The sequence below is a fragment of the Vulpes vulpes genome, chromosome 13, assembly GCF_048418805.1.
Source record: "Vulpes vulpes isolate BD-2025 chromosome 13, VulVul3, whole genome shotgun sequence".
Lineage (NCBI taxonomy): Eukaryota > Metazoa > Chordata > Mammalia > Carnivora > Canidae > Vulpes > Vulpes vulpes.
In genome coordinates this window covers 5,539,108-5,564,347 of record NC_132792.1, presented here as the reverse complement: position 1 = coordinate 5,564,347, position 25,240 = coordinate 5,539,108, and the positions used below count along the sequence as shown (strand labels likewise).

At 58.8% G+C, this 25,240-nt stretch overlaps 1 protein-coding gene across 7 annotated transcripts in view; it reads left to right on the top strand.

Moving 5' to 3' along the window:
• Nucleotides 1–1,399, top strand: part of KHDRBS3 (KH RNA binding domain containing, signal transduction associated 3) — a 184,390-nt gene extending 182,991 nt beyond the window's left edge. For all 7 annotated transcript variants that reach the window (XR_011996494.1, XR_011996496.1, XR_011996497.1 and 4 more), the window contains one exon: nucleotides 1,125–1,399. The gene's annotated coding sequence lies outside the window, so the exon portion shown is untranslated. The remainder of the gene's footprint in view (nucleotides 1–1,124) is intronic.
• The last annotated feature ends 23,841 nt before the right edge of the window (nucleotides 1,400–25,240 follow it).

The window sequence follows — 25,240 nt, the reverse complement described above, 5'->3', positions numbered from 1 at the left end:
ACCTGTGCCACACCGAAAACTCTCCCAAGTGGGCTTGGAAGGGTCAAAGCGCCCAGCAGGGAGGTGGGTGGCACAGGGTGGGTCGGATCCCCGTGTGGATGCGGGGGCAGGCGGGGGCGCCGGGCCCAGTGGGAGCAGCTCCTGGGACATCTGAGGGGACAGGGACAGCTGACAGAGGTGGCCCCGGGGCCCTTCCTGAGACTGTCTGGGGTTGGGGGGCTCCCTCCGCTCCTGAGCCTGCACGCATCAGCTCCGAGGGGCCCGTGGTGTGACTTTACGGGGTCCTCATCCCCTTTTGCTGTGCTCTTGTGTCCCAGCTCCTGCCGGTTCCTCAGGACCCTCCCTCTCTTCTTTTGCCAAAAGAACCCTTTTCTCTGCTCACTCTGGGAGCACGGGCTGCAGGCGCTCGATTGGCAAACACCTGACTTGGAACTGCCCGTAGGTGGCCCCAAGGTCCAGAACGAGCCTGGCACGCTGTTCACGTCGTCCGCGTCGATTAACCAGACAACACCCCCCGTTAGTAGATTTGCTACATTCACATCTACCTTTTGCAGAATTAGCCTTTAAATTGTGCGGCTCGATCTCGCACCCCGAAGCCTGGGCCAGTGGCCCACCTGGCCCCCTGGCCCTGGCCATTCCTTCCGTTGTGGTTGTGTTGGCTTTTTTCCCCTCTTGATTACCACTTGGTAATAACAGTTGTGTTCTGGGTAGCACATCAAAATACACTCTTTAGTGTCAGTTAATAAAAACTTGTAAATATATCTGAAAGTTGAGTCTCATCCAAGGTGACAGGAAGGCAAGGACTGACCCATTTCACATTTTGATATTAGAGGCTCTGTGTAAAACAAAGCATTGCCATTCCGAAATCAGACCCATAAATGCAATGGAAAGTGTCTTGATCCTCCTCATGCTAATCAACCATTCATCTGCCTCGCTGAACACAAATATTTTATGTTCTTAAGTTTCTATGATTCTATTTTGCCTTGTTTTCCATAAATATCCTTATTTCTATTAAGTTTCTGCTTGCCTCCTTCCTCTGCCTACGTCCTGCCATCCCCAACAGAGCATAAATAATTATTAGTTTCTTGATGTATACAAATATATTTCATTTTCCTCTCTTTCAGGGGCTTTCCTTCGAATTCTGGACGGCCTACGAATCGTCAACTCACCAACGTGCCTAGTCAGTACATGAATTCACTTGGGAGCTTGAAAATCACCTGAAATTTTTTTCCCACAATTTTATGTCCTGTGAAATGTTTTATAAAATGGTATGCTTTTTAATTTGGAAAGCCTGTTTAAAAAAAAAAAAAAAGGAAAGAGAATCCATCTTATTTTGTGGTCTCCTAACAACAACAAACAGATGACTTGTGTGTCACTTAATAAAGGCTGCCCATTTCAATCTCCTGCACTTTACTATAAACCTAGAAAAACAAAGTCTTGTTATGTCAGCAAGCTCTAAATTTTGCACACTTGAGAACCGTGTACGGCTGCGACTCACTGTAAGAAGCCCGGAGCCCATACATATTCCAGATTTGAAAGCGAGTTATCTGTGTCAGTTACGGAGTGGTAAATAGGGACGTGTTAGGCCAGAAGTCGTCTGTCACATAAAAGGTTAATTATAGGAAGCAGAGTGGCGCTGCCAGGGAAGGAAGCCGATTTTCATGCCTCTGTAAATTTTTAGGGAGCATAAAGGTCATAATCCCCGTGGACAGTATTATTCGGTTCCTTCTCTTCGTACACTGGTGCTTTGGGATTTTAATTCAATCTGCCCCAGGAGGATGTGCCATTCCTTCTGCTAGGAGCTCACACAACGTGTTTCCTAGTCTTGGAATTTCGGGACCATGTCTTGTGCGTCGTGAAACTGTCACTGTCCCACGTCAGGAGACGCGTTTCCTCCAGGCATTCCCGTACCCTGGGGGGAGCATTGTGTGAAGCACAGAATAACCTCCAAGGCTTTTCCTCCTCCTCTCCTGATGCAGCCTCGTAGCCTTCTCTGCTCCCGCAGCCGCGCGCTCGTATTGGTCAGATGCACAGGGAGCGTCTCAGAAGTGCAGGGACCCAGAGCCCGGTATTGGGGAGGGCGTTGGAGGTGGGCGCCCACGGGCAGTGACAGTCCGCTCCAGGGACCCTTTTGTGTGAAACTCACTGAGCAATCAGGAACTTTAGGACAGAAGCCAGATTGTTGTAGATAGAAAAAAAAAGAAAATTGAGCTCCGTCAGTTGCTTGCAGCCTTGGCCCACTGAGTCAGGGGCACTAGCCCTAAACCTGCAAATAGAATCCCCGGGGCTAGAGCTTCCCAACCCCTGTCCTGTCTCACCCCCAGAACTTTGGCCCCTTACTGTGCTGCCTCCCGGACTTACACTCAAGGTCTTGTCAAGGCCGCTCCTCCGCTCCTCCACCCAGCACTGCCGAGCCATTGGGGGGCCATCCTGCAGGCGCTCGCTTTCCAGGGCTTTCCAGGGCAGGGGACAGGCCATCGGCCGCAGCGCTGGTGAGGACCATGAGAGCCAAGTCACGGGGCAGGGGCGGGGGTCAGATGCTACCCTGTGCGGCAGAGGAAGGACGAGGTCACAGTCAGTGGGGACCTAGAGGAGCGGACAGAGGAGCTGCATCAACCCCACCCCCCACCCCCGTGCGGAGGTGGCAAGGGGCTTGGAGGCCAAGGAGCAGCAGGGATGCCAGGGGCGAGCATGCACCCAGCCGGGGGCAGGGTGGGGAAGCCTCCAGTGAACTCGGGGTGGCGGCCACCTCCCAGCTTTACTTGATGGGGGCTTTGGGGGGTGTTGAGCGGAAGAGCAGCGGGACCCAGTACCTCTTCTGGCAGAGGGACAGTGGAGACCCACTCCCCACCCCAGGCCACCGCAGAGGGGAGGCGGGAATGCCGCTAGCTCAGCCCGGAGTGAGCCCTGGGGACCCCGACTCCAGGGGGCCCTCGATGGTCCTCCCCTGGCCTGGCTGCTGGGGAGCGCAGGCTCTGGCGGCGGAGTCCCTGAGAAACTCCCCCCACCCCTACCCCGCCCCCACCCCCACTCCACCCCCCAACCCACCCCCCCACCCCCCCACCGCCCCCCCTCCCCGGCTGGGACAGGGGCGCAGGCCTCTGCAACCTGGAGAGAGAGGAGCAGGGCCCAGAGGGATCGAGAAGAAGTGGGGTCACAGTGAGCGGGGCGGGCGGGCGGGGAGCTGCAGGTAGCCCTGGGGGGGCCAGCGGCGCGGGGCGCCCCCGGAGCAGGGGGGTGGAGAGGGGCTGCCCAGGAGTGGGGGGGGGGAGGGTGGTAGCACAGAGCGCCCCAGGAGCAAGGGGTGGGGTGCGGGGAGCCGGCGGCACGGGGCGCCCCGGGAGCGGGATGGGGGGTGGGGAGGGGGTGCCAGCAGCACGGGGCTTCCCAACAGTGGGGAGGGGGTGCCGGCGGCACGGGGCGCCCCGGGAGCAGGGGTGGGGGTGGGGAGGTGCCAGCGGCACGGAGCGCCCCGGGCGCGAGGAGGCGGCGCGGGCTCCGTGGGCGGGTCTCCTGGCTCCGGGGCGCCCCCCCCCAGGACACACTGCCGTGGGGTGACGGGACCTGGCCCGGGCCTGCGGTGTCCCCGCGGGGCCCCTCGGGCCGGGAGCAGCCAAGGGCGAGCGGCTCCCACCGACCGCCCAGGAAGCTCCTCGTGGGGCTCCTGCCCGCAGCGGCGCCCCCAGCCCCGGCCGCCGCCCTCCAGGCTGGGGGGGACGACCCGGTGCTGGTGCCGCGGGCCTCTCGGCGTCGCTGCTGGGTCCCAAGCCAGCCTGGCCCAGGGCCACCTGCACCGAGGTCCCGCGGGGGGCGCGGCCGGCGACACGGTGGCTCCTGCTGGTGACCCGGGCCTTGGGCGCAGCGCCCCGGGCGGGTGCCGGGCATCGAGGGGCCGAAGCTCTGAGCAGAAGGAGCTCAGCCCCCCCCATCCCTGCTCAGCGGTGACTTCTAGGGGTTGCCGTCCCCACGGCCTGTGTCCCGCCCCGGGTAGCCCGGCCACAGGCTCCTGTCCGGGGCCTGCCCTTGACCCGAGCCGCCCTGGCTCCGGCCTTCCTGCTGCAGCCACCTTGGGAGCAGGGTCCCCACCGTGGGGACACCAGGCCGCGGCTTACCGAGTCCTGCCCCGGGGCCTCCCAGGCCCAGAAGTTTGGAGACCCCAACACTCAGCCTCTCCCGGGCTTGCACGCTGCGGGCTGGGGCCGGAGAGCCCCTCCCAGAGCCACTGGCGGCCTCCCCACGTGAGCAAGTGGCCCACGAGACCAAGCCACAGCCGTCTGCACCCTAATCCCTGAAGTGGCAGGGCCTCACCTCCCCACAGGCCCCGGGGCAGACACGCCAGCCCTGCTGCGGTGGGAAGCGACAACACCCACGAGGGGGTGAATGCCAGGAGGCTGGGATGCTGGAAACCAGCCACCCCCCTGCCCAGTCGCTGTGCCTCAGTGTCCCCACCTACGACGCAGGGAAGGTAGCGTCTCCCTCCCAAGGGGCCGTCCAAGTGAGGCCCGCACCCTGTGAGCGCTTGATACGTATCAGCTGACGACTACCGTGGAAACACCCCAACGCACACGTGCACACGCGGGCCCTTGTGGTGTAGACACCCCCCTCCCCATCCTGCAGGTCCGAAAGGCCTCAGCCATCACATCTACATCCCCTCCTGGGACAGTGACCTCCTGAGGGCCACCCACCCCCGTTGCCCACGCTCAGCACACAATCAGGCGCCCAGTCAGGTGAAGGCCGAGGCCCCCACGTCAGGCCGCCGTCACAGCGCCTGCCCTGGCAGCAGCAAGGGGAGCCTGGAGCCCCCCGGCCACCACGTGCAGTGTCCCTGACGTGCAGGGTTCAGCCTCTGCCGCCCCGCCAGCCCCGACTTCACCCCCGAGGCCCCTCAGGGGGGCTTTGGCCTCTGTTTCCCCTGCGCATCCTCCATCTCCCACCTGCGATGCTTCCAGAGCCACGGCTCCCCCGCCCCCCAAGCCCTGCTCTCCTCTTGGCTCTCTTCTCTCCAGGCCCCCCCTCCACCCCGGAGCTGCTTGCCCGGGCTCTGCCCCCAACCATCTAGCCCGCTGGAAGCAGGAGGCTGGGCCAGTAGCTCCTCTGCCCATTTCTTCCAGGTCGGGCCGCTTGGGTTTCAGGCCCTGACGTCCCCTCCCCAGCCGGGCCTCCAGAGCCAGGCCGGCCTTCTCAGCCTTCTCTCCTTCCCCGTCGGGCTTCTGAGTCTTAGAGCTCTCATGTCTAAGACGGACACTCTTCATGAGGGCCCCAGACTGTTGTCGGGAGACTCTGAGAAGCGTGGGGTTGGTGGCCATACAGTTGGGCCCCGGGCAGGACGAAGGGACAGTGTTAACTGTGGCCCACTGATTCCCTCGTGCAGCGCGGGCTGTGCACCTGCTGCCAGGCAGCCGTGCTGGGCGCAGGGCTCTAGGATGGGCCTGCCCTCGGCCGCTCGGGGACGGAGGGAGGAGAGGTGGCAGGAGGGTCACAGGCACATCTTCTAAAACCAGGAACCCAGAGAACCCCAGAGAACGTTTAGATTCTCTACCTACTGCAGTGTTTCTGGTGAACAAGATGCAGGATGATGTCCCCCAAAACAAAGCGCTGTGATGTGCTAATTCATTCTCAAAAGCCAGCCCCCCACCCCCACTTCCCCACCCCCCACCACCCCCCCCCCCCACCCCCCCCCCCCGGGCAGTGGCCTGCAGCTTCAGCCCAAAGAGGACTCATCCCTGGAACAAAACTGCACAGACACAGGGGCCTGGATCTGCTTCCCTTTGCAGGCGGGAGGCTCATGATTTCCAAAATGCCAAAAAGATGATCACAGAGCAAGATCCAAACTTTTCAAAAGAGGGAAGCCGAAGGCCAGCAAAGCCGGGGCAGCTGAGTCCCGAGCTACTTCTGGCCCCCATGGCCTCAGCGCTGTCTGCGGAGCATCCGTGGGGGGTGGTTTAAATCCAGAAGATTCCAGGATGGAGGAGCCGTGTAGGCCTCTGGGCCTGAACTCTCTAGACGGGGAGGGATACGAGCTCATAATGGGCAACATAAGCTATTTTCATAGTGAAAAACACTTGTTGCATTAATCATCGCTCAGACTGCGCAGCCTCGACTGGGGTGAGCTCTTCCTTCCACGACTTAATGTCTCCATCCTAAACCAAATGGTGCAATTGTATTACGGAATATTTATTTCCCTCAGATCTTTTTCTCCTGCAAATCTATAATACTGAATAATTGAGGTCAAACTGGAGATGCTCTTGAGAAATTCTTCTTTTCATTAAACAGTATTAAATGATACGCCTGGTCCTCTGCTTCTGCGCAGCCAACAAGGTTCCTTTGGCTCACGCAGTGCTTCGGCTTATTGTCATCTGTTACCAACCAACTCTCCCCTTAAATACCTGAATTCCTGGCTTTTCGTAATCGAGCAGATGATCCGCAGCGTCAGCCCGCTCTCTGCGTGACCCGCAGTCCGCCGGGGTCATGAGCCGCTCGGCCCACACGAGCCCTTGTGTGGCCCCAGCACCCCTTGCCCCGTCTTCTCGCACCCAGCACCCAGCCTGCCTTGGTCACAGGGGAGCTGGTAACTGTTGGCCTCTGACATCCGTGGTCACCGCAGTGAGCATCCCCCCGACTCGCCGTTGTGTGGCATGAGGGAGACAAGGTAGCCAGAAAACGTGGCAACGCAACCCTCTGGCTGCACCAGGATACGATGGTTATTGGACCTCGCAGCCGCACTTAGTCTCCCTTGCACCGGACTCCTGGGTCCCCGGCAGCTCCGGACTCGGAGGGGAGACGCCTGCCCTCCCCTCATTGACCGGCTGATGCCCCCCAAGCCTGTCTGGGGCACCTGGCCCCTGCAGCCCCTGCAGGTGAGAAAGGGGGGCCTCGCCACACTGGATCCTGCTTAGGGCCAGGAGAAACACCGCCACCGAAGTAAGGGCCTAATCTGACCCTCCATCCCCGGGGCCACCCAGCACCCCGCCTCCCCCACTCTGGCATCCTGGAGGTCTCTGGTTCCTGTGCTTTGCTTGGCAGCTGTCTTGCCTGGTGCTGCAGCTGCAGAGGCAGGACCTCCTGGGGCTGGGGATGCTCCTTGCCCTTGCTCAGCACCGCCTCTGGCCCTCTCCGTGGCTTCATGATCAGAAGGCTCCAGAAGCAATCGCCCATCCGAGGGAGCTGGCCCTCCATCCACTGCTGAAGGGCTCCAGCAGACACCGAGCAGGAGCTCACGGGATGCCAGCCTTGGGGGCACGGGGGGGTCGGAATCCAGGACAAGGAGCTCATCACGGAGAGGCTGGGCCGCAGGTCCCCACACAGCCTGGACCTCTGAAGGGGCGGCAGCCAGAGCCAGGGGCAGACACCCACGTGTGGCCCTCGGACCAGCCACTGCCCAGTGTGCTTGCCCGTGAGGCCTAGATCTGCAGCGGGATGTTTCCAGGACTCAGAGGGGAAAGGAGGGGAAGGGGCTGCGAGGAGGGGGAGCTGCGGAGGGAGGACTCAGGGTCAGGTCCTTGGGATCTCCAGATCCCGCAGTGGCTGTGCCGGGTGTGGTAGGAACGTGTGTCAGGGCGGCCCTCTCACCCAGGGCTGCCCTCCCTGGGAGCGCCCGGGCCGCGGCTGCAGGGCAAGGGAGGCCGGTGCCTCTGGGACCAGCAGGTGTCGGGCAGGCTGTGTGTTGGGGGTTTGGGGGTGGGGGGGGCAGAGCTCTGAGCACAGCCTGGGAGCAACCTGGGGCCAAGCTGCCCGGGGTTGGCTCCCCAGGAAAGGGACCCCACCCTTCCTGGCATCCCTTCAAGGTGCCAGGGCGTGTGGCATCTGTCCCCACAGTCGATGCCCCGGGGGACATGACGTGCTGTGTGTGGTGCGAGGGATGCTCCCCCCAAGACACACCTGCCACCCCTCTCTGCTCTAAGGCCTCCGGGCTTCCTGCTTTGGGGACAGTCCTGCACCCAGATACCCCGTGTCCTCGGCTGACAAACTGGAGTGATGCCCCGACCCCGTGGGGTGAGTTGAGAGCATCAAAGGGTAACAGGGAGGGTATTATGCTGAGTGAAATAAGTCAATCGGAGAAGGACAAGCAGTGTATGTTCTCATTCATTTGGGGAATATAAATAATAGTGAAAGGGAATATAAAGGAAGGGAGAAGAAATGTTGGGAAATATCAGGAAGGGAGACAGAACATAAAGACTCCTAACTCGGGGAAACGAACTAGGGGTGGTGGAAGGGGAGGAGGGCGGGTGTTGGAGGGGAATGGGTGACGGGCACTGAGGTGGACACTTGACGGGATGAGCACTGGGTGTTTTTCTGTATGTTGGTAAATTGAACACCAATAAAAATTAATTAAAAAAAAAAAAAAAGGGTAACAGGGTCCAACTGGCCCAGGTCCCCAGCCCTCAAGGGGGGGGGTAAGAGGAGGGGGCCGGGCAGGGAAGCAGAGCGGCGCACAGAGAAGGCCACCGAGCTGTCCCAGCTGTCCCCAGTGGAGCACAGACCCTTGTCTGCTCATAATGACTTTCTATTTTTAGACAGCGCGCTCCCCGCGACCTGCTTTGTAAACACTCCCCCGGCAGCAGAGCCCAGGGGCCGGGGCGGGGGCGGTGGGGCGCCGGGCCGGCCCCCTCAGTGTTCACCCCAGGCCGGTCCCCAGGGCCACGAGCCGGGCCCCCTTCCCTGGGGCCACTTGGGGAGCCCTGGAGCCACGTGGGGCCTGCGCTGCTCGGCCCGGGGGGTAGGACGCCGCTCAGACCAAATCCAGGGGGGACCTCATGTCCGTGCCTCCTGGGTCCCCCAGCTCTGGATGGGGCCACATGCCCCTGCTCCTGGCATCTGGCTCTTGCCTGTGGCAAGTGAGGGACAGTGACAGGTGCCCCCGCAGGCCCAGCACGTAAGGACAGATGTGCCTTCCCCTCCCTAGCTCCCCGGCCAGAGGGCTGAGGCCAAACCCGCACGTCCAGAAGGGCCTGGGCTGCCAGGATCGTCGGCCGAGCCCCCGGGACCCCAGGGTGAGCAGAGCCAAGGCCGGGGCTGGGGACCCAGAGGTCAGGGCCCCCCACACCCGTGGAGCTGCACTCCCAGTCCCTCTCCCCAGCGCGGCTCCGAGGTCCGTGCTCTCCCCACCGCCCTGGGCAGTTAGAGCTTCTACAAGGTTCTAGGTGAGCCATGCGCGGAGCCCCGGGGGGTGTCGCGTGGAAAGCCCCGACTGTCGCATCCAACTGCACCTCCGGCTCAGGCCCGCAGACGGGCCAGCTTCCAGCCTGAAGGCCGGGGCGCAGGGTTACAGTGTCGCCCGCACCCTGCAGTTCGTCCCCGGCTCCCAGGCTCCCCCCCACCTCTGGGGCCCTGCTCCCCCTGCGGCGGGTCCCTGGACACGGCCCTGCGGGGCTCCGTCTGCCTTTCTCTTGCCGCACAGAGGCCGGATGGCAGAGGTTCCTGCAGCCAACACGGGACAGCACCCCTGCCCCAGGAGAAGCCTCGGCCGATGAGGCTGCTTCACCCCATTTCTCGGGGGTCCCAGGGGACAGAGCCCGACCGCTCAGCAGCTCAGCTGTCCTGGGCCTCCTCCCGCTCTTCCTTCCTCTTCTCCCCCAGCGCGTCCCGGGTCACCTCCTGATCCACCATCGGCACCCGAGTCCCCTCCTGGGGCTGGCTTTGGGGCCCCCTGCCCCCCAACACACCCACACTCCAGTCCCCAAGACCGTGACCATCACCCTGCGAGGTGTGATTCCGCCAAGGGCCTTGAGATGGGGAGGCGATCCTGGGCCGCCCGGGGACCCACCGTCAACCCAAGGGTCAGGGGGACAGAGCAGAGGCCACAGCGTGTCCGGGTCACAGGGAGGAGGGGAGGCGTGAGGACAGATCAGAGGCTGGAGCCAGGAGCTTCGAGGCAGGGGGCCTCCGGAGGCCGGAAGAGCAAGGCCACGACTTCTCCGCCCAAGAACTTTCTCAGCGACTCTGGGGGCCCTGATGGTAGCCGGGGAGACTGGGGGGGCACCTCAGCCTGGGCTTTCGGGGCGTCGGGTGGCGCCGCGACAAGCCGCTGGGTTCGCGGAGTTCTGCTAGGGCGGCGGCGGGAAGCCACCCCACACCCCTGACACGGTCCCGGGCCCCCGAGTGTGGTCACAGGCGCCCAGCTGTGACCCGGGCTGTGCGGGCCCCACTCACAAGCGGGGAGCTGTGGGCCGACTCAGGCCACCCCTTGGCGCGGACCTCCTGCCGGTGTCTAAGGCTGCTGCGGAGAGCGCCCGGCGGGCGGCGGGTGCGCTGTAGGAAGGAGCCCCAGCAATTTGTTTTTTGTTTCCCTTAAATACCACCGACCGTCTCCTCGCCTCTCAGGAGAAATGTATTGTCCCTATTAGGAATGTAATTGGATCCATAGAAGCGGGTGGATTTCTGTAATTTCTACGCACTTGTTTTGTTGCTGGTGCTGCTCCACCTGGAAGGGTTTGGGGATGGTTTCCTGCATGCCGGCTGCACAAGAGGAGAGAAGGAAGAGATGAGAAAGTAGGGGGGCCCCGGGGGGAGCAAGCGGGCTCCAGATGATGAGATGCAGCCAGAGGACGGTGAGATTGGAGAGCAACACGCACCCCATGAAGCCCGGGATGGGCTCTTGAGCATCCCAGCAGCCAAGGCAAAAAGGGAGTAGGGCTACCTGCAAGGCTCAAGTGACTGCAGGGTAAGACCTTCAGGGGCCCCCCGGGTGGCTCAGTGGTTGAGCACCTGCCTTCGGCTCAGGCGTGATCCTGGGGTCCCGGGATCGAGTCCTGCATTGTGCTCCCCATAGGGAGGCTGCGTCTCCCTCTGCCTGTGTCTCTGCCTCTCTCTGTGTGTGTCTCTCATGAATAAATAAATAACATCTTTAAAAGAAAAAAAAAGAGAGAAGACCTTCAGGGAGAACACCCAGGAGCATCCCATCAGCCTGGCGGCAGGTGCAGAAGGCAGGAAGGCGGGACCAGGAAGCCTTCCTGGAACAGGTAATGCTTGAGCTTCATCTCGTGGGTTGGGAGGCGTTGGCTGAGGCGGGAGAACGAAGGCCAAGCCAGGCACAGAGCAGCGGGAGCAGAGCATGATGTGGAGAGATGGGGAGTGCGCAGTGGATACGAGCGGGTCTGCACGGGAGGAGGCCGTGAGGCCAGGCTGGGGTGGGGTAGGGGCCTATCTAGAAGCCCAGGGACACCTGGCTGCCTTGCCAGGGAGCTAGAACTTGACTCTGAAGCAGCGAAGGGCCCCTGGGGGTTTAGTCTGGGGGAGCGGCACCTGAGATCCACGTCTTAGTGGCAGCTGATCGCCCTGCGGAAGGGGACGAAGGGCCGCCTGGAGGCCGCCCAGGGCTCTAGCAAGAATCCTGGAGAGGAGCACCTGTTTGAATGCAAAGCTTGCTCTCACCACCCCCCACTCCAGGATCATCTAAGGGGCATGCAGGGAGAGATAAGCAAGGACCCCCACACATGGCCCTGCAGCCAAGGTCCCCCCTTCAACCCTCCTGGCTCAGCCTGGTTCCTGGAGACCAGTGTGGAGGGACATTTGTCCAGCAGTGGCCAGTTCAGAAAGCCCGGGCTGCCCAGGGACCCAGCCCCAGACACTCCTGCCACTTGCTGCCCGCGAGGCTCTGTCCACAGAGCAGGGGTCTCTGTGGCTAAAGGAGCATCTTCCCCCCACCGCCTTGGTCTGCGTGGTGGCCAGCGCGCCCCCCTAAGGTAGGCCAACCCACCCGTGTGCTCCCACACGGGCTCCTGCCCCGAGCTCAGGGCGCCAGGGAGCAAGCACCATTCCTACCCCTTCCTGCCCTCCGCCTCCTCCCCATGCACCAAACGTTGCCAATCCTGGGAGATGGGTTTTCAGGCCCCTAGAGGGGAGAGGAGCACACAGAGGTGAGGAGAGGGGGGCAGGCGGGCCTTTCTTGAGCGGAGAGGGCTGGGGCCCGGATCTGACCACCACCCGCCCCCCAGGATTTCCAGAGCAGTGCTTTTCCCACACTCCTCGCTTCTGTGACTGCTCGAGATGCCATCACAAGGACGCGTGTCCCTTGAGACGCAGAGCACAGGCTCCGGACCTGGACTGCCTGGGGAAGCCCCACCCTCACCTCAGGTCTCTCCACGTTGCCATGGGCAGGTGGGATCACATCTGTGAACCCCTGTCTCCCCTGAGCTCCACTCGGAGTCGCGGTGCCGAGTCGATGCTGGCGGCTCCGTTATTACCATCTCCCTACCCCTGCGGTCCGACTCTCGGGGAGCTGTGAGGGGGCTAAGTGGGAGCCCCCGGGAACCCCATGTAGGGGAAGGGCCCCCAAATCTTTGAGCGGCAGCAACGTACCCAGCGTTTTGCATACGAGGATGGAGCAGGTGCTTTGGATTCTCACTTACACCGATTTTTGAGATGAGTATCAGGGGCCTTTTGTTTCGCACGTGTGTCTGGAAAATCCAGAACAAGCTTTCAGCCAAAAGGGAATTACGGATTCCGGTAAGCAGAAAAGTCCAGGTGGTGGAGCTGGCTTGTCCCTCGGGGCTGGGTCTGGACTGGCTGGTCCCCGGGGTCTAGGTTGCTCAGGGTCCTTGCAGGTAAGATGCGAGCCACCCTCACCCAGCAAAAGCTCGGTGACCCACTGTGCTTGGTCAGACTTGGGTCGCCTGCTGCCGGCCCCCCTCCACTCTCTGTAGCCTGGAGAACGAAGAATCGCAGCTCTGCCCTCAGTCTGGCTGACCTCGAGGGGAGGCAAAATTGGGGTAAGGCTGCCACCAAAGGGGGGTGGCCGGGGGCGACCATCCACTGTGGGGTTGGCGGGGCCTACAGCCGACAGGGAGGCTCAGGTTTCTGAGCAAGGCCGGGTTGGTTTAGCCGGGAGGAGCGTGGGCAGGGGGAGAGGACAGCAGTGCAGGGGGATGGGGTGGAGGGGGGGGAGCCACAGATAAGCTGCCTCTGCATTTTTCTTCACATGACATCCTTCCACCAACCCTGGAGTGCACCCATCTGAGGGTCTGGAAGTGTGGTGCCTCTAGGCTAGGGCTGCCCGATTTAGCAAATAAAAATACAGGAGGCCCTGTCCAATTTGAACTTCAATAGGCAACAAATAGTGATTTAAGTATAAGCATGTCCTCTGCAATATTTGAGACATAATTTACCAAAAAAAAAAAAAAAAAAAAAATGTTCGTTGTTTCTCCGAGACTCCGATTCAGCTGGATGTCCTGTAGTTCATCTGGCAATGGTACGGTTTAGGTTCTCCATTTGTTCTGGAGCATCCCAGGCCCTTCCAGGAGAGATGAGGCGTGTCTGCGTGGATGCCGGCAGAGTTTATCCCCAGCAGGCATCACCCCCCAGAAAGATTTCCTGGCTCAGTAGGATAAGGAAGCTTCTAGCAACCAGTTGTCCAGTGGCGGAATGACTCGGTTTCCCAAGAGGAAGGGAGGGCTGTGTCCTTATGCCCCCATGAGAAGGAGCTCCCCTGGACTTTCCCGGCTGGGGGATCCTCTGTTAGAAGACTGTGCACCCTGGGACATTCTCTCTTTTCTCCCATCTCTATGCGGGACTAGAGGGAGACGGACCATCTCGGGTTCTAGACTTGGATCATCAGGGAGGCAAAAGCGTTGGCAAGTCCGTTTAACCACATGCTCCAATAATTAACCTTCCTCATTAGGAACCAATATTTAGTTGTATAGAATAGAAAACCCCAAATAACCGATTTTTTAAAAATGTTATTTATTATTTGAGAGAGAGAGAGCGAGATAGTGAAAGAGAGAGAGCGAGAGAGCACAGCAGGGGGAAGAGCAGAGGGAGGGGGAGAAGCAGATCCCCGCTGAGCAGGGAGCCTGACACAGGCCTCGATCCCAGGACCCCAGGGTCGTGACCGGAGCCGAAGGCAGACGCTTAACCTAACCAGCTGAGCCACCCAGGCCCCCCAAATAACTGATTTAAACATGATAAAAGTTTGTTTCTTTCTCATAAAAGATGTCCTCAAAGAAGCTGGGCACGCGGGGCTGGTATGACGACTGCAGGGCCGGCAGGCTCTCAACCTTCCCCTCCTCCACCCTCAGTAGGGACTTTCCATCTTGAGTCACCTCACAGGCCAACGTGGCTGCTAGAGTTCTAGCCATTGCGCCCACATTCCCGGTCGGCCGCGGAAGGCAGAGGAAGCACTCAGGGGCTACGTGTCCCAGCAAGGGCAGCTCCTCTCACACAACCGTCCTGGAAACCTGGGCTGGCATTTTGCTTCCGTTCTTCTTGTCCAGCACTTAGCAATTTGGTCCCTCCTGGCCGTGAGGGACAGTCTCCTAACAGAGCGCCCGAAACAAGGCTCCGAAGGAAGGAGGAGAGGAAGAACCTGGCGACCTCCAGCCTCTGCGACAAGGTGCCATTTTAATATCTGCACCCGCCTTGCTTACGAGTTCCCGAGTGGCTCTGCTCTGACCTGGGGGGCAGGGGTGGTGGGTAGTGGGGCTCTCCTACCTGGAGCTCAGACAGCTGCTCCCTGCATCCTCCTGCCAGGGAAACCGTTCCCGCGCTTCACAGCTGGTTGCACGTGGCCAGCTGTTCTAGAACCCTTCCTCCAAGCAGAATCGTACCCGTGTGAGCGAGCACTGAAATCGGAGCTTCCCTGGTGAAGGCCCTGCTCTCCTGTGCTCACCCCGGACGAGCCCAGGCTGCGCGGCCACTGGACTAGACAACCCCGGAGGCCTCCTCCTACACGAGGCCCAGGGACCCTAAGCGTTGGTCACCACAGGGCTTTCTTTTTTTTTCTTTTTAAAGATTTTATTTATTCATTCATGAGAGACACACACAGAGAGAGGCAGAGACACAGGCAGAGGGAGAAGCAGGCTTCATGCAGGGAGCCCGATGTGGGACTCGATCCCGGGTCTCCAGGATTGCGCCCTGGACTGAAGGCGACGCTAAAACACTGAGCCCCTGGGGCTGCCCACCACAGGGTTTTCTTTGTTGGGAGCGACCTCAGGTAGAGGCCTCCTAGCTTTCTGGAAGGTTCTATCATGGGGTGCCCCGATGACAGTGAGAGGGTCTCTCGGGGCTCCGGCTTGCATACGGGAATCCACTATTGCCACAGCGGGTGTCCCGAGGGGGAAGACTCCAGAGGAGGCTCAGGCCTGCCCTCTTAGCTGGAGGCTGGGTCAAGGCCAAGGACACAGTGAGCCCAGCACGGGGGTGGGTGGTATCGGAGGTGATGGGTCCCCTGCCCACAAGAAGGCAGGGCTTGGAGCCCAGCCCCTGCACCCCCACCCGGGCTTGGCGGCTCTGGGGCCCTCGGCCCGTCCAGCTGAGAGGCGCCTCCTCATCCTGCCCCTCGGCCAACGGCCAGACAGGAGGAAGGGCAAGGCCTTCCCGCGGCCTGTGGCTGCCTCTCGGCCTCCACCTGCTGGAGCCTGGCTCCGGGCTCCGTGTCCCGCTGGGGTGAGCGGCCGGCCCGGCTGTGTCGCTGTCCGTCTGGTGTCCCCGGGCCTTGGGCCTCTTGACGGGCAGGTGCAGGAGGTCTGGGGGCTCCCCGGCCTTGGGTGTCCCGGCTCCCAGGCCCCTCCCCTGTCCTCCCCAGAGGGTCAGCTGGGAACAAGTGCCCTCCCAGCCCCCACACACGTGCACACGCTCGGGGGTGAGGGATGGAAGCTGGGTCCTTCCCGGCCCGGGCAGCGAGCTCCGCGTACCCCGCGCCCCGCACCTGCCACCGGAGCAAAGGCCCGCGACTGAAGTGGTCAGGGCACCGAGCCGCACATTCACCTCGAAGGGCGAACACCCACGGAGGGAGGCAACACTGGTTTGGGAAAAAAAAACAAAAAAAACAAAAAAAAAATGCTTTGGAAAGGACGTTTGTGTCCTTTTTACTTATTTATGTGTTTATTCATTTATCATTTATAGTCTGTCTACCCCTTGGAAGGGACCCGAGGAGTCTTACAATATTCAAACACATATAAAAGAAGCCAAAAAAAAAAACCCACAAAAAACAAAATCCACACTGCTACACAAAATACGGATCATTTAAAAGCAGCAGAGAGAAATCGATGCCCCGGGTACCTGGGCCGAAGTCGGCTCCTGTCGCTGAGCTCCCGGGGGCCTGGCAGGGACGTCGCCTTTCCCCACAGCACGGCGGGGACCGGGGGCTCTGAGGCTGACGGGGGGAATCAGAGGGGGACAGATGCCATATGACCACACTCGCAGGTGGAATCTAAAAAACCAAACAAACAAAAGAATAAAAAAATAAATAAAAATAAATAAATAAATAAATAAATAAATAAATAGATAGATAGATAATAAATAAATAAATAAATAAATGAAACAAATGAACACACAAATATAAAGTAGAAACACTCAAAAATACAGAGAATAAGTTGGGCCTTTCCCATAGGCTGGGGGGTGGGAAGTGGGGGGTGTCAGGGGATCGAAGAAGTGCGGACTTCCAGTTATTAGGTAAATGTGGGGGATCCCTGGGTGGCGCAGCGGTTTAGCACCTGCCTTCAGCCCAGGGTATGATCCCAGAGTCCCGGGATCAAGTCCCACATCGGGCTCCCTGCAAGGAGCCTGCTTCTTCCTCTGCCTGTGTCTCTGCCTCTCTGTCTCTCTGTGTCTCTCGTGAATAAATAAAATCTTTAAAAAAAAAAAAAAAAAGTAAATGTGTCCCAGGGATGGAAAGTACAGCCTAGGGGATGGGGTCAATGATACTGTCACCACCCCGTGGGGTGACAGACGCGGCCACACTTAGCACCGTGAGCGTGTCGTCCTGCGTAATGGTCTCCTCACTTGCGCCTACACCTGGAGCTAGTGTCTGTAAACTATGTCTCAGTTAAAAAAAAGAAAAACCATCGGGGCCGACAACCTGCGAACGACAAAGAAAAGGAAGAGGGAGGGGCCGCCCGTTCAGCCCCCGCTGCTTAGCTCAGAGCCGAGGCGGGTGACACGCACGACCGGGCCCCCCGCTCACGCCTGCAGCCAGGTCTTCGCGGAGCACGAGGGAGCACCGCAGCGTTGCCCACTTGTGCTTTTACTTCTTGTCTTTGTTAGAATATCCGAGAACGGCCTCGGGACGTCCCCGGTGACCAGAGGCAGGTGGAGGGCAGTTGGTTGGAGCAGGTGGTGGCACTTGTCTGAGCAGGTGTGCGGTTTGGTGGCAGCCGGGGGACCGTCCCTCGTGGGGGGCACTGCCTGCAGGAGGGTGAGGCCTGGCCTCTGTGCCCCCGGGTGCTGGTCCCCGGGGAGCTGTCACATGGCTCGCTCCCAAACGCACGGCTCTTGTGCCTCCTGCGCATCTGGGACGGGGCGTGGACGAGGAGAAAGGGTGGGGGTCAGGGTGTCCAGCTCCTCCTGCCAGCGGGACCGGAGCCCCACAGCTGAAGGGGGAGCGTGGGGACCATTAGGAACCAATGAAGACGGTGGCGGGGGGGTTCCTACAGCAGCTGAGCAGCTCTCAAGGATGGGGAGGCCAGGACTCCTTGCCAGGCAGCCGTCGTGGCCACCACGACGGGGACATGTCAAGGGGAAGGGAATGTCTCCTTGGGAGTGATCATCCTGTCCCACCTTCACCGTAAGACTGCCACCCCACTCTCCCCCTCCTCTGGAAACAGCACTGACCAACTGTTCCCCTTTGCTTGCATGCCCCCACTGACAGGGAGCTCACTCTCTACCAAGGCAGCTTGTTCCTTGCTGCACAGCTGGTGCGGGAGCTAGAGGAACCCAGACGAGCGGGTGCTCCGTCGTCCTGGCTGGACGGTGGGCTCCCGGAGTGGAGGGGCTGTCTCTCCTCCCTACGTACACCTCCGGCCATCAGCACCGGGCGTGGCACGCAACACACACTCATCCCACATATGTGGGAGGAGAGCCAAGAGGCAGGGGATCGAGGGGGAAATCAGTACTTCCTCCTCCCGACCTAACACTCCCTTTCTTGCTGCTTCTACCCATCAACCTTTAGGCCATGAAAACCCATCCAGCAATTCTCTGCCTGACGACCCTTCTCGAATGTGAAGGTGGCAATCACGTCCTGGGCCCTGAGACATGTCCCAGGGGAGCCCCTAGGCCTTCGCGGCCCCTCCCTGCTGAACTCCACACTGCCTGTCCCGGACAAGGGTAGGGCCAGGCACTTGGCTTGCTCTTTCATAGGTGTCTGGAGCCTCCTGATGCCTGGGGAGGGAGCGGGAAACCCACATTTGTTTTTGTTTTTTGTTTTATAAATTTATTTTTATTGGTGTTCAATTTGTCAGCATATAGAATAACACCCAGTGCTCATCCCATCAAGTGCCCCCCTCAGTGCCCGTCACCCAGTCACCCCCACCCCCCACCCACCTCCCCTTCCACCACACCTAGTTCGTTTCCCAGAGTTAGGAGTCTCTCATGCTCCGTCTCCCTCTCTGATATTTCCCACTCATTTTTTCTCCTTTCCCCTTATTCCCTTTCACTATTTTTTATATTCCCCAAATGATTGAGACCATATAATGTTTGTCCTTCTCCGATTGACTTAGGGAAACCCACATTTGGAAGGAGAGGACTGGAAGGTCTAAGGCCCGAGACAGCAGCTGGGTAACAGATCCGAGACGCCTGCCCTCCCGGCCCAGGTCAAGGCCAGGGTTAAGCCACAGAACTCCCATCTGAGCCTCGAGCCTGGGTCCTCGGTCCTGGCACCACACAGCCACTGACAGTGTAGGCCGTTGGGGGGCGCACGCCTGGGCTCCACCTGGGAGGCTCTGCGTCGCAGGTCCCGGGTATTTTTCCCAAGTTCCCTAAGTGACTCCGACACACTGTCAGGCTGAGCATGGCTCCAGCCGGTGCTGAGAACCCCCGAGGGGGACTCTGGGTGTTTGTCCTGTCTTGAAAACGGTGGTGATGCATCGCCTGATTCCTGAGCAGAGACAATGGGGAGACACAGGCCTCTCACCTACGTGGGCCCCGGCTTTGGGTTTTCTTAGATACACTTGTTCGGCCCTGGCTACGAGCCAGGCACTAGGCCAAGAGCTTTCCTTATCTCAGGTAATCCTGAGAGGCCGAGGGCCCAGAGCTGCAAGTGGGGAAGCAGGCCCACCCCCAGGCCCCCGGCCCCGCTCGATGCCCCACCGTCCTGCCCTCCCTGGCCTGTCATGTACGGGGGGGTGGGGGGGAACAGGGGGACACCTGCCCTGTCCCTGGCACCCCTTGCCCAGGGCCCAGCCAGGAGGTCGGGGAGGGACGCGTGGACTGGACCCCACGCCCTCCTCTGCGGCCCAGGCCCCGACGCCTCATCACCCTGGCACCTCTCAGAAAGCCCCTTGCGTCTTAAGAAGGGCGAGCTTGGCGTCCTGCAGCATTTGTCTGTTGAGAAGGAATAGCCAGGGCCTTAGGAGCAATCCAGGAACCCAGAGTCTGGCTCCTCTCAGAAGCTTCCAGGCCGGGGCTTCCGAGGGCAGGACGAGCAGGCTGTAACGATGAGGGATGACCCCGGGCGGCGGCACTGAGTCGGAGGCGGCTTCCAGGGTCCGGGGCGTCTTGCTGGCTGCAGAGCTCATCACAGGGCGTCTGGCACCAGGCGAGTGACCCCGGGCACGGCCAGGGTTTGGTCAAGCTCGAGAGCCAGGCCCCTGGCCATTTCTTGCTCGATGGCATCAGCCCCGTCAAAGGAACACTGAACATTTTACTCACCCAAGGAGAACAAAAGTGGGCATTAAAAAAGAAGAAATAAAAATAAATAAATAAATAAATGAATGAATGAATAAATAAATAAATAAAAATAAATAAAAATAAATAAAAATAAATAAAAATAAATAAAAATAAAAAAGAAGAAATAAGAAGCCAACTTGAATGCATGAAAGCCCATTGGTAGAGGTGTGCTCCTCCCTCCGAGAATTCGCACGGGGGGCCCCCTGGTGCCCCCCAGGCTTGCTGAGGGCCGGGGCTGAGGAGCTGCCCTCTGAGACCTTCACAGTGGCTCATCTCTGCTGGAAATTTGCTCTGGAGCCCGAGCGGTCGCCATGGAGTCCCACTTGCTTATGTCAGCAACGGTTTCAATACATCATCATTAAATTGGCTGACGGTGGGCTGGGAGGGGCCGGGAGGGAGAGACCCATCAAGTGTTGGGTGTCAGTAAATGTCAGGAAAAAGGTACATCAGCAGAAATAGCCCGGGCACATTTAGGGACTTATTTATTTTCTTTTGCTTAGCTCTGGTTTGAATTTCCAAGCTCACTCTTTCGATTTCAATCTCAGTGCTGGTTGCAACATCCAGGATGTACGGAATCAAGAGGAGAGAAAGTCGATGTTAAATCAGGTTTTTGTGTGTGTGTGCACTTTTATTTTAAAAAGTTACAAGTGCGCAAATGGACAGGAAAAACCCAAACAGGTGGAATTTTTGGTTCGATCTTTGGGCACATCCGTTTGTAATGAACGGAAACATTCCCGGTATTGGCTTATGACTCAATGCTGGAAAAACAAGACATGGGGCTTTATCATGCTAATTTTTAGGTTGAACCCTATGAAAGTGCTGGCCTTATAAGTGGAAATGTCCTGAGGTTGGTTTCAAACTAACTGTTGGAGGAGGTAGGTCATCGAGAAGACGGGACAGCTGGTTGACCCGTCAGCTGGACCCGGGCAGTCAGAGGCTCCTCGCCCCCGCCCCGTCTTTGGAATGTGTGCGCTGCCCCCCATTTCCATAGTGGAAGCTGTTCCAAGGATTCAGCCCCCAGAGAGTGAGGTGGTGTTGAGACCATTTGGATTGTAACGTGACTGAACTCCATGCAGGCCTCCCTGTAAACCTTTAAGGTTCTGGAAGGCAGGTGCAGAGATCGACTGATCTTGCCTCCGCCCAAGACAAGCCTCAGGAGTAAGCACCGGCCCACCTCTTCCCTCCTAAACTCCATGTCCAAGGGCCAGTTTCGGATTCCACCCGGGGCACTCCTGAGGCTTTGAACCGGTGCTGAGACCTTGATTTGGGTGATTACTTGATTAATATGTGTTTCTGGTGCTGATAAGAAAGTTCCACAGGGACCGGACCCATATTTGTTTGTTTTTTACTGAGACTAGGATGTTGGCTGGTAAATAGTAAGTACATGTTAAACACATCCAAAAAAAAAAATGACAAAATGAGCTATAAAAAGGGAGTTACAGGCCTGTGGGAATCACCCACCTAGCTGGAATACGTGGGGAGCCCAAGATCAGGAGTCTGGGATTACTGTGACGACAGTCTGTGGGATCATCAGCCCATAGTAGGCAGGTATGTCTTTGGTATCAGCATCTCAGAGGCACAAATGGGGGGAATTTCATTTCCCATGACCTCCGACACCAGAGGCGGATGGTTTCGTTGTGTTCCTGAAAAATCCCAGGTCCAGTGGGCTTCTCAGCCCCAGAAGAAAGAGCAGGGGCTGCGGCGTCCCCGAGGCTGGAGCTGAGGTGGTGATGGGTGGTTTCGGGGGGACACAGCGGTGGTATAGAGTACCTTAAATCTCACTGTTCCACCATGGAGCTGGGGGACCCAGACTGGGGGTTCTTGAGAGCTTGGGAGCAGACGTGAGACCTCTCAAAGACAGAGAGACACACTCAAACAGAGACACAAATAGAGAGAAAGAGACACACACACATGCAGAGACATACAGAGAGACACCCGGGGGCGGTGGGGCGGGGGAGAGAAAGGGAGCACCAAAGGGCTGACCTGGAGAAGCCAAACCTGTTATTAGTCCAAAAGGCCGGGCTCAGAAGACATAGACAGTAATTTGGGGGCCAAGCAAGTGTTGGAACGAGCCAGGGGGGAGTGTGAGCCCCGGGTGAGGGGTCCCTGGCTTGTTCTGTGCTGGAGGAGCAGCCCGCGTAGTGGCCTGGTCCGGGGGCATCTGACTCAGACTGTATCTGCTCCAGCGAGCCTGGAGGGGCGGCACTGCTGAGTGTCCCTGAGAAGCCAGGGAAGGCTTCCTGGAGGAAGTGAGGCTTCTTCCGTGATCCTCAGGACTTCCCTGAGTTGGGTTGGCCCTGCTTTCCCCTCCGAACTCACCCGCTCCCGTTTCGTTCTTCATCAGTGCGGCTTCTAAGGTCAGAAGACGGTGCAAAACGGTGCCACTGAGGGAGGTGCCGCCCTCACTGGGCTCTCACCGCTGGGCTCAACATGCCCGTGACTTAATACTTCCAGGACCTTGTGATACTCGTATTAGTAAACCCATTTTATAGAAGAGAACACTGAGCCTCAGAATAGGAACTTGCCCAGGGCTACACAGCCAGTAAGGGGCATGACGACAATTCAAAAGTTGGTCGCCCCGACCCCCAAGCTTGCACCTGCCCTGCCTCTGCCTCACCGCGCTGCCAGGGACAGGTGCGTGGGGGGAAGACACGCAACTGGCAACTCCGTGATGACACACATCCTTGGGGACAGAATCTCGCCTCTCCCTCCGGGGACCAGCACCCGGCTGTTATTGCTACAGGTAGTAGTGCTGCTGCTTAACCCTTGTCAAGAAGATCAATTAGCCAATCTCCATAGTTCCAGCTCTCTGCAAACTTTAATCATTTGGCAATTATCAGGTCTTTCAGCCCAGTAATTATTTTCCTTGCTGATCTCTTTAATTTCTCCTGTTCCCCCGGTGACCTTGCATGCGGTGGTGATGAGGTGACCCACAGTGATATTAAATTCTGTGTCGTGGGGGCTTTGGGGAGGTGGATCAGAACATGAAGGGAGCTCAGCTGAGCTTTGTGCACGCTCCGTGGAGCCGGAAGGGTGGGCCAAGGTGTGCCAGAGGGTCCTGGGGGGCAGGCAGGGGGCCAGGTGAGAGGCCCTGCTCTGCTCCTTGGGCTCAGTGTGCACGTCCTCATGTGTAAAACGGTGATGGCAGGCAGGCCTCTGCTCAGGAGGTTGGGGAGGTTCTAGGAGGTGACAGCTGGGAACAGCTGGGGAGGCAGCGGCAACTTCTCAAACTTCATGTCTGCGAGCACACACATCAGCAGCGATCCTGTTAAAATGAGGCTTCCGAGCCAGTAGCTGTAGGGCCGGGCCTGCGGCAGGGCTGAGGATGGTCACTTGGTGAGACAAGGAGCCCTAAAGCACACAAGTTTACCATCAGAAAGCAAAAGCACAAAGTGGGGCCCAATGTGGTAAAGGTGAGAGAGGGCGCCGGGCGGGGGCGGGGGGGGGAGAGGAGGGAGGAGGCCCCAGACTCAACACCGTGAATGACAGGTACACAGGTCGGGGCTGGTGCTTGCACTTCTTAAGCTTCTCCCATGTTCCAGGGGTTGTCGGGTGATACACCGCACAGCAGAGACGGAGATACGTGGGGTCCTGTTTCACCACTGACCAAGCTGGTATGAGAAAGACCCAGTCCCTTGCCCAAGGATGCACAGGAATAGGGGTTACGCTGGGACAGAGCCTAGGTTGTCAGGCCCTGAGCTCCTGGTGTTTCTTGGTTTGGAGAGAGGGACAAAGGGGGCATATGTGACAGGGCCACTGGCGCTCCCTGGGGATCTGGTGATGGGAGCCCCCGTTCTTGACATAACGCCACCACGGGCATTGTCCTCTCACTCCCCAGGTCCTGGGGACTCTGCCCAGTTTCCCTGCCTAATCACAGACCCACCTGTCTGTTCCTTGGCGCCTCCAGACCTGGGGAGAGGGAAGCAGAGACTCCCTAGCAGGGCCACAGGTCTGGGTCAGGGTAACCCTCTTCCTGCCTCCTTCTGGAAACGACCCGCAACCTGCGGGGCTAAGTAACCCCCATCCTGCGTCTCCTTTCCCGTGGGCCATGGGACAAAGCTCCAGCCGATGGGGGAGAACGGAAGTGACCTGTACATACAGCCCCTGGGCCCAACCTCTGGACAGGAACGGTCTGCCTCCTGCCACCTGACCCCCGCTTTCCTCCAGCTAGAACTCAGCTGTGGGGGTGGCTGGCTTCAGGCATGCGGGGGAAGGCAGGCACCAGCCCTGAAATCTCGTGTGGAGCCAAGCAGCCCCCCACCAGGCCCACCCTGCCTGGGACCGAGGTGGAAACAGCGGCTCTCTTGGCTTCCGTGGCCTTGGGCCTCTTTGTTACAGCAGCTCAGGCTGCCTGACTGACACATGTCGCCGGGCAGTGCAGAATCTTAGCACAGAGTCTCCCTCAGTCATTCCGTCCTTCCTTCCGCAGGGCTTCTGTCTCCACCTTCCTGACCCAGCCAGTTCTCTCGGATTTCCACCTGCCTCATCGTTAAAGCGCTGACAATTTTGCATTTATTGCTGCCATTCCACTGTCAACACCCCTGGGCCATGGGGGCAGGGAGTTCATCTTTCTTGTTCTTGCCTGCCATCACCCGTCGCTCCATGCAGCGCTGGCATGACCGTTTCTGTGAGTGAATGAGTGAATGAGCGAACGAATGATGAGTGACAAGAATGGATGGGAAGGAGGATGGGAGGAAGGAAGCCGCCGTCAGTCGCCCCCTCCCTGCCTCCATCACAGCCTCCTTACAATCCCTCACATGGCCCCACTGGTGCACTTTTTCTTCTGTTTTATTTCAGAAACTGCAAACTTAGAGAAGGTTGGAAGTATGGGGCACATTTCTGGAACCACTGAGAGTCTGTCCCTGACCTGCTACTGTCATCTGTGAGGCCTTCAGCGGGTATCTCTTGAAACAAGGCCAAAAATCCATGCATTGGCCCCGATGCCTCACCTCCACCCCGCCTTGGCCTCTCCAGAATTCCCGGGTTGTCCAGTAACATCCTGTGGGACAAAAGGACTACCTGTTGCTTTAAGCATCGGGTGCCCTTGGAATTCTTCTGTCCCTGAGCTTGATGGCCTTGACCCTTTTGAGAACCGCAGGCCAGCTCTCTTGTAGACGTCCCTCTGTCCCTCCGGGCGGGCTGAGGCTCCCTCCAGCAGATCAGTGGTGAGACTATCACAGAAGTGACGCTGTGTGCATCGCTTTGACTTGTCCTGTCGCTTTAATATTCCAGTAGGATGGGATGTCCAGAGCTGCTCCCGTGAACGACTTCGCCCCTGCAAGTGATACGCATTTTGTGGGGAGGTTACACTCAAAACGTGTATTCATATTTTGTACGAATATGAATGTATTTGCGTATTCATTTATGTCACTATGGATTTGCGGCTTCCTGTTACCTTACTGGTTGTAGTCTGTTACTGCCATCTTCACGCTCTGCTTCTGACTGGTCAGTGAGGGTCCCTCTGAGCTGGCTTCTCATGTTTCCATCATCTTTTTTTTTTTTTTTCTTCTAGGGAGAGAGAGAGAGCACACACGCATATGCACATGAGCAGGAGGGAGAAGGGGAGAGAGAATCTTAAGCAGACTCCATGCTCAGCACGAGCCGATGTGGGGCTCAATCTCACCACCGGAAGATCATCTTTTTT